The sequence below is a fragment of the Sminthopsis crassicaudata genome, chromosome X (genome assembly GCF_048593235.1).
Source record: "Sminthopsis crassicaudata isolate SCR6 chromosome X, ASM4859323v1, whole genome shotgun sequence".
Taxonomy (NCBI): domain Eukaryota; kingdom Metazoa; phylum Chordata; class Mammalia; order Dasyuromorphia; family Dasyuridae; genus Sminthopsis; species Sminthopsis crassicaudata.
Window position 1 is genome coordinate 60,077,901 of NC_133623.1, and position 13,031 is coordinate 60,090,931.

The 13,031-nt window shown below is 42.9% G+C and overlaps 1 long non-coding RNA gene across 1 annotated transcript in view; it reads right to left on the reverse strand.

Moving 5' to 3' along the window:
• Positions 1-10,270, reverse strand: part of LOC141549100 (uncharacterized) — a 183,227-nt gene extending 172,957 nt beyond the window's left edge. The window contains exons 1-2 of the long non-coding RNA XR_012484224.1: positions 10,120-10,270; positions 1,968-10,026 (exon numbers count right to left, since the gene is read on the reverse strand). This is a non-coding gene — a long non-coding RNA (uncharacterized LOC141549100). The remainder of the gene's footprint in view (positions 1-1,967; positions 10,027-10,119) is intronic.
• Positions 10,271-13,031: the final 2,761 nt, after the last annotated feature.

Genomic DNA, 13,031 nt, shown 5'->3' on the forward strand with positions numbered 1-13,031 from the left:
GTACAGCCTTATCATTTTAGAGAGGAAGAAACTGGGAGTGAGAGAGTAAAAGTGAGCTACACAGACTTAAAGAGAAAGTATGAGGGGCAGTATTTGGACTCAGGTCATCCAGGCCCCAGGGACACTGCTTGTATAGTATATAGAGTGCTTGTCCCGGACTCAGTAAGAGCTGGTTTCAATCCAACCTCAGACATTTTCTAGCTTGGTGACCCCAGGGCAGATAACATCATCTATGTGTCTCAGTTTTCTAAACTACACATTGATGATAATGATCACACCTACTACAAAGTACTGTTGGGGCTATCAAAGTGAAATAATTTTTGTAAGTTGCTAACCATTTCACAAAGGGTGCTAGTGTCTGACACAGAAACCATTTAACTACTGATTGTTTCCTTTTTCCTCTTTCCCAGTTATTTCTTCCCTTAGGAACTCTTCCCTCCAAAAATTAGCCCACCTCAAGGGTTCTTTCTTCCATCTTCCCCTTCTCTTCTCCTGTTGTTTCATTCTCCAAATGAAACCCAAAATAGTATTTTTCTTAAAACTGTGTCTTTTTCCTGTCACCCCAATCCTTAGGCTTTCCTCTCCTTTCTTTATCAACCATGGGGTTTTAGAGGGAGAAAGGAAGTTAAATGCCTTTGATTCAAGACCACCATTTAAGAGGAGCAGAAAATGAGGTTTAGAGCAGGTGCTAAGGGCCTTGTGCAGATCACGCATCTGAGTTTGTGAGGCAGCCTCCACTTCAGCCTGTCCTGATCCCCAGCCCATGGCTCTGTCCAGCATGGCCCCTCCCTCCGGCCCCACCTCCTCTCTCCTCATTGGTCTCTTACATTTCTTCTTTCCCATCCCCCACTTGGGCACTTCCATCTCCAGCCTCTGGGTGTCAGTGTTGGATTGGAAATCCCCCTCCCTTTCCCTGACAGTCCGGTCCACTCTGAGCGCTTGCTGCCTTGGAGCATCCTCGGGCTCTGCTGCTTTATCCCTCCTGCTCTTCTCGCCCGTCTCATTGACAATCTGCAGGGGGTCCGGGCCTATCCCTAGCACACCCCCTTAGCAAGTGCTTTCTTCCTTTGTTTTTTAGCCCTTGACTGTCCTCCCACAAACCCACTGCTTCATCGTTGTATTTCCCCCAGGTATTCATGTTCTCTTCCTTCGTTTTCTCCCCTTCCTCCATCCCAATTTTCCTCTCCTTTTATCATTCTGCCCCCATCCCTAATGGTGCCTTCCCTTTCTCCCCTCTCTAATGGCATCTCCCTTCTCCCTCATAACCATCCTCCATGGTCTCTTTTGTCTCTCCCCTCTCTTTATCCAGTGATCCTTTCCCTTTCTCTCACCAATGGTTCTTTGTCTATCCCCGTGTCTCATTTCTAGTCTCCAGATTTTCTCTCACCCTTATTTAGCCTCCTTAATGGGATCCTCCTTCTCCAGGCCCCCTCCCCACCATTTCCCATAGTCTCTTCTGTTTGTCTCCCTCGATCCCCTTTGAATGGTTCCTTCCTTCTTTCTTGCAGTCAGTGGTTCATTCCCTTAGACTCCTTCCTCCTCATCATTATTCATCCTTTTCATTTTCTCTCTCCCTTTTGCTCTAGTCAGTGCTATATTCTTTTTCCCTCAACCCCCCACGTTCTCTTCCTTTTATCTCATCCAAAGAGTCCTTTCCCAAAGGTCCTTTCCTCATTTTCTGTCTTTAATACCCAGTGGTTATTTTTCATTGTCCCCCTCAGTCTATTTATAACAGTCCGTTCTCAGTCTCACACCTTCTCCCTTCTTCAGTGGTATCTTCCTGCTCCCTTCCTTTATTCCCTGTGTTCCTTTTTGTCCTCACTTTCTTTCCCAATGATTTCTTTCCTCTTCCTAGTAATCCTTTCCTTTTAATATCTGTGTGTGTATATGATATATAGTGTGTGTATGATATATAAAATTTCTTGGAACAAAAAACAATTATGACTGATGCATATTAACTGACTTACCTGGGTTAACATCTTTTCCATTACTGAGAAGGGATTCAACCTCATGTAGTTGTTGTGGTAAAAGCAGTGCTCTTTCCATTATGAAATTGAGCTTCCTTCACTACCCAAGACCTGAAATTATCTTTTCTCTGACTTTTTTCTTGTCCTCCCACTGACTCTTCTCTTGTCCTCCCACTAACTCTTTCCTGCCCATTCCCCTACTCCTTCTCCCTTCTCTCCTTTTTCTTCTCCTCCTCTTCCTTTTTCTCTGTGTGTCTCTCTGACATCTACCACAACTATCACTCCACCTTACACTTCCTTAGGCTTCGCTTATTCTCTAAGTCAGTTACCAAGAAGCCTTTTTTTTTGCTGATTTTCTGTCTCTATTTTCATTTCTCCTCTTTTTTTGATCCATTTATCTTTGTCTCTGTCTCTGCTGACCACTCTAAGTTGCTTGGGAATCCTTCCCTTGCAATCTTTCCTTTGCATCTGCTCACTATAATGCATTCCTTCTGTCGCTATCCCTCCCTCAAAAACCTATATCCTGGCTGTCGCTCCCACCAAATGTATAGTGGTCTTCATTTTTTTCTCCACAGCCCAACTATTATCTTCTAATTACATCTCTCGGGTTCCCACGGAGGCTATTGGTTTTCACTTCATCATTTAAGGAAGAAAGCTTTAAAAAAAAGAATTTAAGTGACTGTTACATGACAGGGACTAACAAACAAATTTTCTATTTTGATCTCCAGAATAATTCTTTCTTCTGTTTTATAGAATTTTATTCAGTGGTGTATATTCCCTCTATGTTTTCTCTGTTGTCTCTTCCCCCCCTCTATCATTCATAGGACCTTAGACTTCCAATAACTTTACATGAAACAAGTAGCTCAGACTCATTTGTCAGAAGAGCAACCTGTGATGGAGACAGACTGACTTGCCCAGGTAAATAAATCTTCTCCATTAGTGAGAAGGGTTTCCATTTCAGGTGTGATGCTAAAAGCATGTATCATTCAGCTGTCTCCCCTCTGCATCTACAACTGTGACAGTCATTCACATGAACATGGCTCTACCTGGGCCTCTACTCTCATGCCATGGTCAATGAGCAAGAGGACTTTATTGCTTATTCTGTATCTGTGTCTGCTTTTCTCTCTCTACATCTGTGTGCATTTCTCTACGGGCTAATCCAACTTGCTCTGAAATCTCTTGATAATGTTTCTCTTCCAATCTATGCTTTATCTCTTTCTATTTGAAATGCTTCCTTATGTCTATCTTCCTTCTTCCAAAATCTATTATCAAATGACCTTTTGCATCAAAGGAGAATTGGTCACTACCTTTTTTTGATGGTATGGATGTTATCGATTTAAACCTCAATGGCTCCCTAGAACCCTTTGATCTCCACCCTTCATTTGAAGAGGGAAGAAAGAAAAAAAAACATTTATTAAGTACTTTAAAAATTCCATGAAGTATGTGTTACAAATGAATATGTCATTTGATAATCCGAATGACAATGCTTTTGTGATTCCCCTTTTAGATTTGAGGAAACTGGGGGAGCCAGTTGACTTGGCCACTGTGACTAATCTAATAGTTGTGGTTCAGTCATGTTTGAATCTGTTAGCCCCCGGACTCTAGCATGCTACAATCCCCTATCATCCATACTCTCTGGAAGTCTGGGCAAGTTCATGTTTGTGGCTTCCATGACAATATCTATCTCATGCTCTGCCATTCCATTTTCCATTTACCTTCAATCTTTCCCAACATCTGATGTTTCCTGTCTTCCCATTATGTGGCCAAAGCATTTAAGTTTCAGCTTTTGTATTTGACCTTCTGATAAATAGTCTAAATTAATTTAAATACTGACAGATTTGATCCCCTTGCCATCCTAGGCACTCTCAGACATTTTCTCCGGTACCATCATTCCACAGTGTCAATTCTGTGACCCTCAGCTTTCCTTATACTCCAACTCTCACAGCCATACATTGCTAATGGAAAAGCCATAGCTTTGACTATATGAACCTTTGTCAGAAGGCCACGTTTCTGTTTTTTAGGAGATTTGCCTTCCAAAGAGCAAGCATCTTTTAATGTCAAGGCTACAGTTGCCATCTGGAGTAATCGTTGAATCTAAGAATATAAAATATGAAATGCTTCCATTTCTTTTCCCTTTATTTGCCAGGAAGTGATGGAAATGGTTGCCAAAATCTTAAGGGGTTTTTATGTTAAGCTTCAAACCAGTTTCCTCTTTAATCCTCATTAAGAAGGCTTTTGGTTCTTCCCTTTCTGCCATGAGTAGCCCTGTCTGCGTATCTGATATTGTTGATATTTTCCTGGCAAACTTAATTCTGGCTTTTGATTCATCCAGCCTAGTCTTTGGCAGGATGTACTCTATGTGCAAGTTAAATATAAGCTATCAATATAGGACCTTATTGTATTCCTTTTCCAATCCTAAATGAACCAAGTGTTCCATATTAGTTTCTTGACCTGCATATGGGACTTACCATATTTTATTGTGATCCATACAAAGGCTTTAGTGTAGTCAATGAAAGAGACGTAGATGTTTTTGGTTTGTTTTTTGGTTTTTTTGTTGTTTTTTTCTGGAACTCCCTTGCTTTCTCCATAATCCAGTGAATATTACAATGTAGTCTTTCTTCGGCCTCTTTAAAAATTAGCCTGCTCCTGTAGTAATTTTCTATTTACATACTGCTGAAACCTAGCTTGCAGAATCTTAAAACATAACCTTGCCAGCATGTGAAATGGGTGGAAACTGTTCAATAATTTGAAGATTTCTTGCTTTATATTTATTAAAATTGAGAAAATTAGAAGCGATGTGTTCCTAATTCTATTCTCAAGACTAATCATTGCACCAGCTAGTTGTCTCTCACTTCCAAGTGAGCTTTCCCACTATATCATTTACCTTTGGTGGTCTTTAAACACTATGTATTCTAATCCTACAAAATAGCCTCTCATATTCTTTTTAATAGTGTTGAGGGTGTTTTTTCTTCTCCAAAACCTACAAAAATTCCCTATCTTTCTTGTAAAACTTTCCTTTTTCGAGATGGGATTTTCAGGTATAACTTTGTTTCTCAGTACGTCATCCTCTCATAATTCTCCTCATCTCTTGTTCCTCTCTCCATCTACCCCCCCCCCATCTTGTGCAGTGGCAAGAAAAATGTTTGAACTACTGGTGATGACCCAGGATGCAGTGTATGGTGTCTTCAATGTCTGACTACTTCACCTGCCTTCGTGGCTGATGAAATAAGTAGTTCTCCTAGGCCCACTCCGCCAGGGGAGTGCTTGGGATAGACTTCCCCCTAACTTACCCACTGGGGTTTGAGACCTATTGGTTGTCCTCAATCTGGTTTGAACCATCTGATGTGACAGTTTACCAACATGTGGTCACTACATATGCTACAGCTTCTTGGAACCCCAGTTGACTCCTCACCCATTTCATGTGTTTCACCCTGGTTTCATTTGCCAAAAAATATTTGGAAAAATTTACTGTTATCACCTGGCGGATGAGCAGAAGGAATAGACAGAACCATGGGAATCTGTTCATCCTTCTTTCTACTTATTCCTTAATTTTATTCATCTAGGAAATGAACTCCAGGGCCTCCCAATCACTTTGAGGCTCAAATACAAATGCCTCTGGTTGCAATGGATAGCCTTTACCAACCTGCCCTGCCCCATACCTTTCCATTCTCCCTGTATCTTGGATCACATTATAATTTCATATCCAGTGGCACTGAGCTTCTTTCCGTTCCTCAAGCAAGACAATCCAGCTCTTGACTTCTGCCATTGTGCAGGCTCACCTCCAAGCTTGAGATGTTCTTCCTCTTCATCTCAATCTCCTGGTTTCCTGGACTTCCTTCAAGTATCAGCTAAAATCCTACCTCTGATGTCCTCCTCTGTGTACACATCCATCTGATGGGCTCTTCCTTTTCTCTTTCAGACAGCCATAGCCTCAGAGAATGGGAGAGAACTGAGAGGCCCTGAAATCTCACTCCATCATTTGATAGAGTACAATACAAGGCCGAGAGAGGTTAACTTACTTGCTCAGCCTGGTAACCCAGAGCCAACCTTTAAAGTCATAACTTTTCACTCAAGTCCAATCTTCTCCTTGCTATATAACCTACAACTGCTTCCCTCAATAGAAACAGATTTCCTCTCTCCCAGAAATCTCAGAAAGTTTCACTTGGAAAACTCTCACTCTTGAGACCTTGTGCCTTTAGTGATCAGACAACAAGGAAAAAAGGGCAGCTGGATTTACCAAGACACCAAGCACCAACAGTTCTGAGAGCAAAGGACAAATCCAAGCAAAATACTGCTCACTCTCTCAAGTGTCAACACATAAGACCTTTTATCCTGGTTCTAAGCTCCCTTAGACAGCAGTTGAAAAAGGACAATATTGTAGCCACAGGTGATCCATAGTTAGGTTGGCTTCCCATCTGGTGCAATCTCCTCAAAGGCTAAACTGGCACTTTACTCCCCAAGAGCTATGCTACTGAGATTTTACAGACAGCGCGATTCTCCATATAATACATGAAAAGACAGAACTGATCTTTGGGCTAGCTCAGAAACCAGTGATGGTCAGGGACTCTCACTATGAGGATATCTATCCACAGGCCCCATTCAAGTCCTCTCAGGACCTGATCAGCCATGATGTTCCCACATCTTCTATGTCTGACCAAGTTCTAGGCACTCCACAGTTTCTGCTTTACCCTAAGCCTTCATGGCTGTTGCACCAGATCATTCTCATCGGCCCATTCCAGTAGGAAAGCCTCCACATGCTCGAGGTAGACATCTCCCCCAACTCCCAGGTGGATTTGAGGCCTATTAGTTACCCTCCACCTGGTTTAGCCCATCTGATGAGATGGTTTACCAGGAGTGGTCACTGCACATGCAAAGAGCTGAGAGTTGGGTGCCTGACCACCTGAACACTAAAGGTGGATGGATATCCCTGAAAATGGTTCTGCAAGTCCTCACACCGGAGATTCTAGCCACCACAAACACCAATCCTCTCAGGAAAGTCTTAACCAACAAATAACTGAATCCTCACTCTTTTCGTGTTTTACTCGGGTCTCAGTTTGCCAAAAAATGTTTGGGAAAAACTAACTCTTATTAGCCAGTGAGCAGGAGGAAGACCCAAAGTAGCATGGCTGGCTTTTAATGTAGCTAATAAAAAATCACTTTGTGTGCCCCACTGAGGGTACAGGCCCTCAGCCACCTCATGCCTGCAGTAGTGCAGTCGCCCACTGCTTAGTTTCTCAGCCACAAGTGCGTCCCCACTGCTGTCTATCCTCCACTCAGCTGTCTGACAGTGACCTTCCCAAAACTGCATGATTGTTACATTCCCCTATGTGATGGATTCCAGGGGTTCTCAAGCACTAAATAGAAAGGCCTCTGGCTGCTTCTTAAAGCCCTTCTTTAGACCTTTCCAGTCTTCCTGTACCTTGTATTACATTATACTTTCAAATCCAGTCGCACTGATCTCCTTTCTGTTCCTCAAGCAAGATACTCTGAGCGCTGTCACAGGATCATCTCCACACCTGAAATGTTCCCCCTCTTCATCTCAGCCTCCTGGCCTCTTGGATCTCCTTCAAGCATCAGCCAAATCTTCTTTGGCTTCACACATCAATACGATGGGGACTTCCTTCCTCTTCTCTCTCGGCATCATTTGATAGAATACAGTGTAAAGCAGAGAGAGGTTATCTTACTTGTTCAGGCAACCCAGGCTGTCAGTATGTGAGCCAACATTTAAAATCATATAATTTGCACTTCAAGTCAAGTCTTCTACTTGCTATAATACCTAGCTGCCTCCCCAGATAGGAAAAGATTTCCCTTTTCCCTGCATTCCTTCTGTTGATAATCTCCAATAGCTTTATCTATATCTGTATCTTCTTTGTTAGTTGTTTTATGACATTTCCTTTTGTAGGTTGTTGGATCGGAGAGCAGTAACTGCCTTTTCATTTTCTTTCTAACTCCAGCATTCAGTACTCTTCCTTGTACATAGTAGGTGCTTAATAAATGGTCTTTGTGGGCTATTTGGAATCTGAATATATTTCCTGTTTAATGATAAAGTTCAGAAATAAAGTTAAAGAATCAAATATTTTTACAATTATAAAAGAAATCCTTTTGCAAAATAAATACACGCATTCTTATCCAAGGGCAACAATTAGTTGTTATAACACTTTAATTCATCTTTTTCGAGGGGATGAGCACTAGATGGTCAGGGAATTCCTGCATTTTGAGTCCATCCAGATGAGGCAAAATTAGCATCGTACCCATTCCTCCACTCACAAACTTCACAATCCAAAAGACTTTGTTATCCCTCTGCCATTCACAGCACCACAAGGGTATTTCCAAAGCCAGCATTTCACAAAGGAAGAAACTGTAGCCGAGAATATTTAAGTGACTTGGGCAGGGCAATAGTTTTATCAGTTATTGGGTTGAATTCCAACTCAAGTACTTGCCACTGAAACTACAGTGATCAAGCCACCATGGCACAAGCTGCTTCCTATCTACTCCTAAATTTTGTAAGGCTGCCCCTTCCCTTTACATCTCTCCTTCCCCTGGGGTCACATATCTTTCTCCCACTTCCCTCTATAGTGGTCTCTTTTCTTTCTCTGTCCCTTTTAAAATGCCTCTTCTTTCTCATCTTTTGTCTTCCTCTTTCTATGTCTCTATTTTTCTTCAAATTCAGGATCTTCACTCCAAAAGTGGTTTTATAATCATTATGGCTCCCCCCAGTATCACTAGAGATCTTTTCCCTCTCTCTCTCTCTCTCACTCTGTATGGTTTTATGCTGTTGTTCACACTCCTACACAATGGTCTCTTCTTTTACTTTCTTGCCCATTACCAAGCACTTTGCACACTCTCTGTCTCCATCTTTCTCTGTCTCTGTCTCTGTCTCTGCCTCTCTTCTTTCCTTGCTCTTCCCCCCTTCTGTCTCTGCCTCTCTTCTTTCCTTGCTCTTCCCCCCTTCTGTTTCTGCCTCTCTTCTTTCCTTGTTCTTCCTCCCTTCTTATGTCTCTCTTCACTTTCTTCCCATCTTGTTCCAACTCCCCGAAGAAAGCACAATTAACGCCTACAGGTCTTGCCCTACATTTGTAAGGGATCCTTTCTCTTTACACCTCTCCACCTCCTGTGGTCTTCTTGCTCTATAGCTTATTGTCCTCCATAATGGGCTTTTCCCTCATTTCTCTGTTTATTATCCAAGCCTTCTCTTTTTCTTCATTGTTTTGCTCTGTTTCTCTATCTGTGCCTCTCTGATCTTATCACTATATTTCTCCTTGTCTCCCTATCTCTTTTTCTTTCTATCCAGACCCCTTTTTTAAAAGTTCTCCCTTTCTCTCAATCCTTTTCTAAAAGCATTTTCCCCTTGCTCTCATTCTCATTCAAAAACGAGTCGCAGGGGCAGCTAGGTGGCGCAGTGGACAGAGCACCAGCCTTGAATTCAGGAGGACCCGAGTTCAAATCTGCTCTCAGACACTTAACGCTTCCTAGCTGTGTGACCCTGGGCAAGTCACTTAACTCCAGCCTCAGGAGGAAAAAAAGAAAAAGAAAAAAATACAGGGAAAAAAAACCGAGTTGCTTTTTCTATTCTCTTTTTTCCCCAAAACTAGCATAGATTTAGAGTTAGAGGAAATCTTAGGGACCACTGAGTGCAAATCCAATTAATTATAGTAGGAGAAATAGAGGCTTAACCACTCTAGATGAATTGTCTACTTTCAAACAACTTGAAAGAACAGGATTTAAATTTGGGTGTGACAAGAATTCCAAGAACAGACCACTAAGGGACATGAGTCCCTTATATATTTTTCACATATTCTTCCAATCCTACTTCTCAGCTCCCCTTTCTGTATCTTACCCTCCTCGATGTCCTATTCTTTTTAACTCATGTTCTTCTCCTATCCCAAGTCTCTGGCACCCATATATCAAGAGTATTTTATTTTTCCAAATATATGCAAAGATAGTTTTCAACATTCACCTTTGGAGAACCTTGTGTTTCAAATTTTCTCCCCCCTTCTTTTTCTTCTTCTACTTCTCTTCCTCCTTTTTGTTCTTCTTTCTTCCCCTCCACCTCCTCCACCTTCATCTTCTTTTTTCTTCTTTCTTCCCCTCCTCCTCCACCTTCTCCTCCTTTTATCATCTTTTTTTCTTCATTCTTCCCCTCCTCCTCCACCTCCTCCTCCTTTCATCTTCTTTTTTCTTCTTTCTTCCCCTCCTCCTCCACCTTCTCCTCCTTTTATCATCTTTTTTCTTCTTTCTTCCCCTCCTCCTCCACCTTCTCCTCCTTTTATCATCTTTTTTCTTCTTTCTTCCCCTCCTCCTCCACCTTCTCCTCCTATTATCATCTTTTTTCTTCTTTCTTCCCCTCCTCCTCCACCTCCTCCTCCTTTCATCTTCTTTTTTCTTCTTTCTTCCCCTCCTCCTCCACCTTCTCCTCCTTTTATCATCTTTTTTCTTCTTTCTTCCCCTCCTCCTCCACCTTCTCCTCCTTTTATCATCTTTTTTCTTCTTTCTTCCCCTCCTCCTCCACCTTCTCCTCCTTTTATCATCTTTTTTCTTCTTTCTTCCCCTCCTCCTCCACCTTCTCCTCCTTTCATCTTCTTTTTTCTTCATTCTTCCCCTCCCGCCTCCTCCACCTCCTCCTCCTTTTATCATCTTCTTCTTTTTTCTTCTTTCTTCCCCTCCTCCTCCACCTTCTCCTCCTTTTATCATCTTTTTTCTTCATTCTTCCCTTCCTCCTCCTTCTCCTCCTTTTATCATCTTTTTTCTTCATTCTTCCCCTCCTCCTCCTCCACCTCCTCCTCCTTTCATCTTCTTCTTTTTTCTTCATTCTTCCCCTCCCACCTCCTCCACCTCCTCCTCCTTTCATCTTCTTCTCTTTTCTTCATTCTTCCCCTCCCACCTCCTCCACCTCCTCCTCCTTTTATCATCTTCTTCTTTTTCTTCATTCTTCCCCTCCCACCTCCTCCACCTCCTCCTCCTTCATCCTCTTCTTTTCTTTTTTCTTTTTTTTCCTTTTCTTTTTTTTTCCTGAGGCAATTGGGGTTAAGTGACTTGCCTAGGGTCACACAGCTAGGAAGTGCTAAGTGTCTGAGACCAGATTTGAACCCAGGTCCTCCTGACTTCAAGGCTGGTGCTCTATCCACTGCATGACCTAGCTCCCCTTTCTTTATCTTATATTTCTTCCCCTCCCTCCTCTTCCTCCACCTCCCCCTTTCTTTTCTTCTTCTTTGCTTTCTTCTTCTTTGTGTTCTTCTTTTTCTTCCCCTCCCACCTCCTCCACCGCCGCCTCCTTCATTCTCTTCTTTTCTTTTTTCTTTTTTATTTTTTTTGCTGAGGCAATTGGGGTTAAGTGACTTGCCCAGGGTCACACAGCTAGGACATGTTAAGTGTCTGAGACCAGATTTGAACTCAGGTGCTCCTGACTTCAAGGCTGGTGCTCTATCCACTGCGTCACCTAGCTCCCCTTTCTTTATCTTATATTTCTTCTCCTCCTTCTTCCTCCTCCACCTCCCCCTTTCTTTTCTTCTTTGATTTCTTCTTCTTTGTGTTCTTCTTTTTCTTCCCCTCCCACCTCCTCCACCGCCGCCTCCTTCATTCTCTTCTTTCCTTTTTTCTTTCTTTTTTTTGCTGAGGCAATTGGGGTTAAGTGACTTGCCCAGGGTCACACAGGCAGGAAGTGTTAAGTGTCTGAGACCAGATTTGAACTCAGGTGCTCCTGAATTCAAGGCTGGTGCTCTATCCACTGTGCCACCTAGCTGCCCTTCCTTTTTCTTCTTTCTTCCCCTCCCTCCTCCTCCACCGCCGCCTCCTTCATCTTCTTCTTCTCCTCTTCCTTTTTCTTCTCTTTCTTCCCTTCCGTCCTCCTCCACCGCCGCCTCCTTCATCCTCTTCTTTTCCACTTCTTCCTTCTTGTCCTTCTTCTTTTTTCCTCTTCCTTCTTCTCCCACCCTCCTCCTCCTCCACCTCCTCCTTGTCTCTTCTTCTTTTCTTCTTTCTCTTCTTCTTGTTCTCATTCTCCTCTTCCTCCCTCTCTATCTCCTCCCACGCTTTTTACTCTATTTCGCACGCAAAAACAACTAGCCTTACCTTTCTTTCTCTTTCAAGAGCACTGGCAAACTTTTGAGTCCAATTCTCTTCTAACAGCTGAGCCAATCTCAGGCACTCTAACCCAATGACTCCATCTCAGATAATCAGAATATTAACTAGGATCTGCACTCCAATCATTGGGACTTCCTGACGGGGAGACCTACATATTCCTCCTCCACCACACACACTTCTGTTTCCTCTTGACGCTCCCCCTGTCTCTTTCTCATCCTCAATGTCCGATTCCCTCTGGTTCTCTCTCTACTGCAAGCTTAATGACAAGCCAATATCCTTTTCTCTCTGACAACTGGATCAGGTCATTGAAGTGTCTTTAGCTCCCATCTAATCCAAGCCAAGAAATGCATCATAAGGAGAAAACTGACTTCCCTAGAATAATACAGCTCATCCACAACCAAGGAGGGGCTTCAGCTCAAGGAAGCCGTACTGAGTGCTCTAGTCATTATACCACTAACACAACTTGCTCTACAGCTTGCCAGGTAACTCTGCCCTTTTCACGGCTCTCTTGCCTGGATTCTCTTTTCTGCATCCCTCATTTCCCTCCATCATGGGGATGAAATAGACCATTATCACGTGGGTCTCTCTATTTCTCTCCATGACTCTGTTTCTCTTTCTAGTCCTACCTGTAGGTTTCTCTTAAAATCTCACTGCCCCCCTCTAAGCGAATTCACTCTGATTTCCAAAAAGGGCCACCTGAGAGACCTGGCTCCCTGCTCGGCCACTCCACTGGCCACACTTCTCTTTCTCCCCTCCTCATCCTCAGTGCTTGGTTCCCTCTAACTCTATCTCTATTTGACTTTAATCCCAAATGGACAGCTTTTTTTCTCTCCGGAATCTAGATCAGAGAGCTGGAGCATCATTAGCTCCCAGTAAATCCCGTCCCTTACATTTAGCGGGGAGAAATCTGAGGCTGAGAGTGATTAAGTGACTTGTCCACACTTACATGGCTCGGTAGTGACTACGGTAGGATTGAAGTTCAAA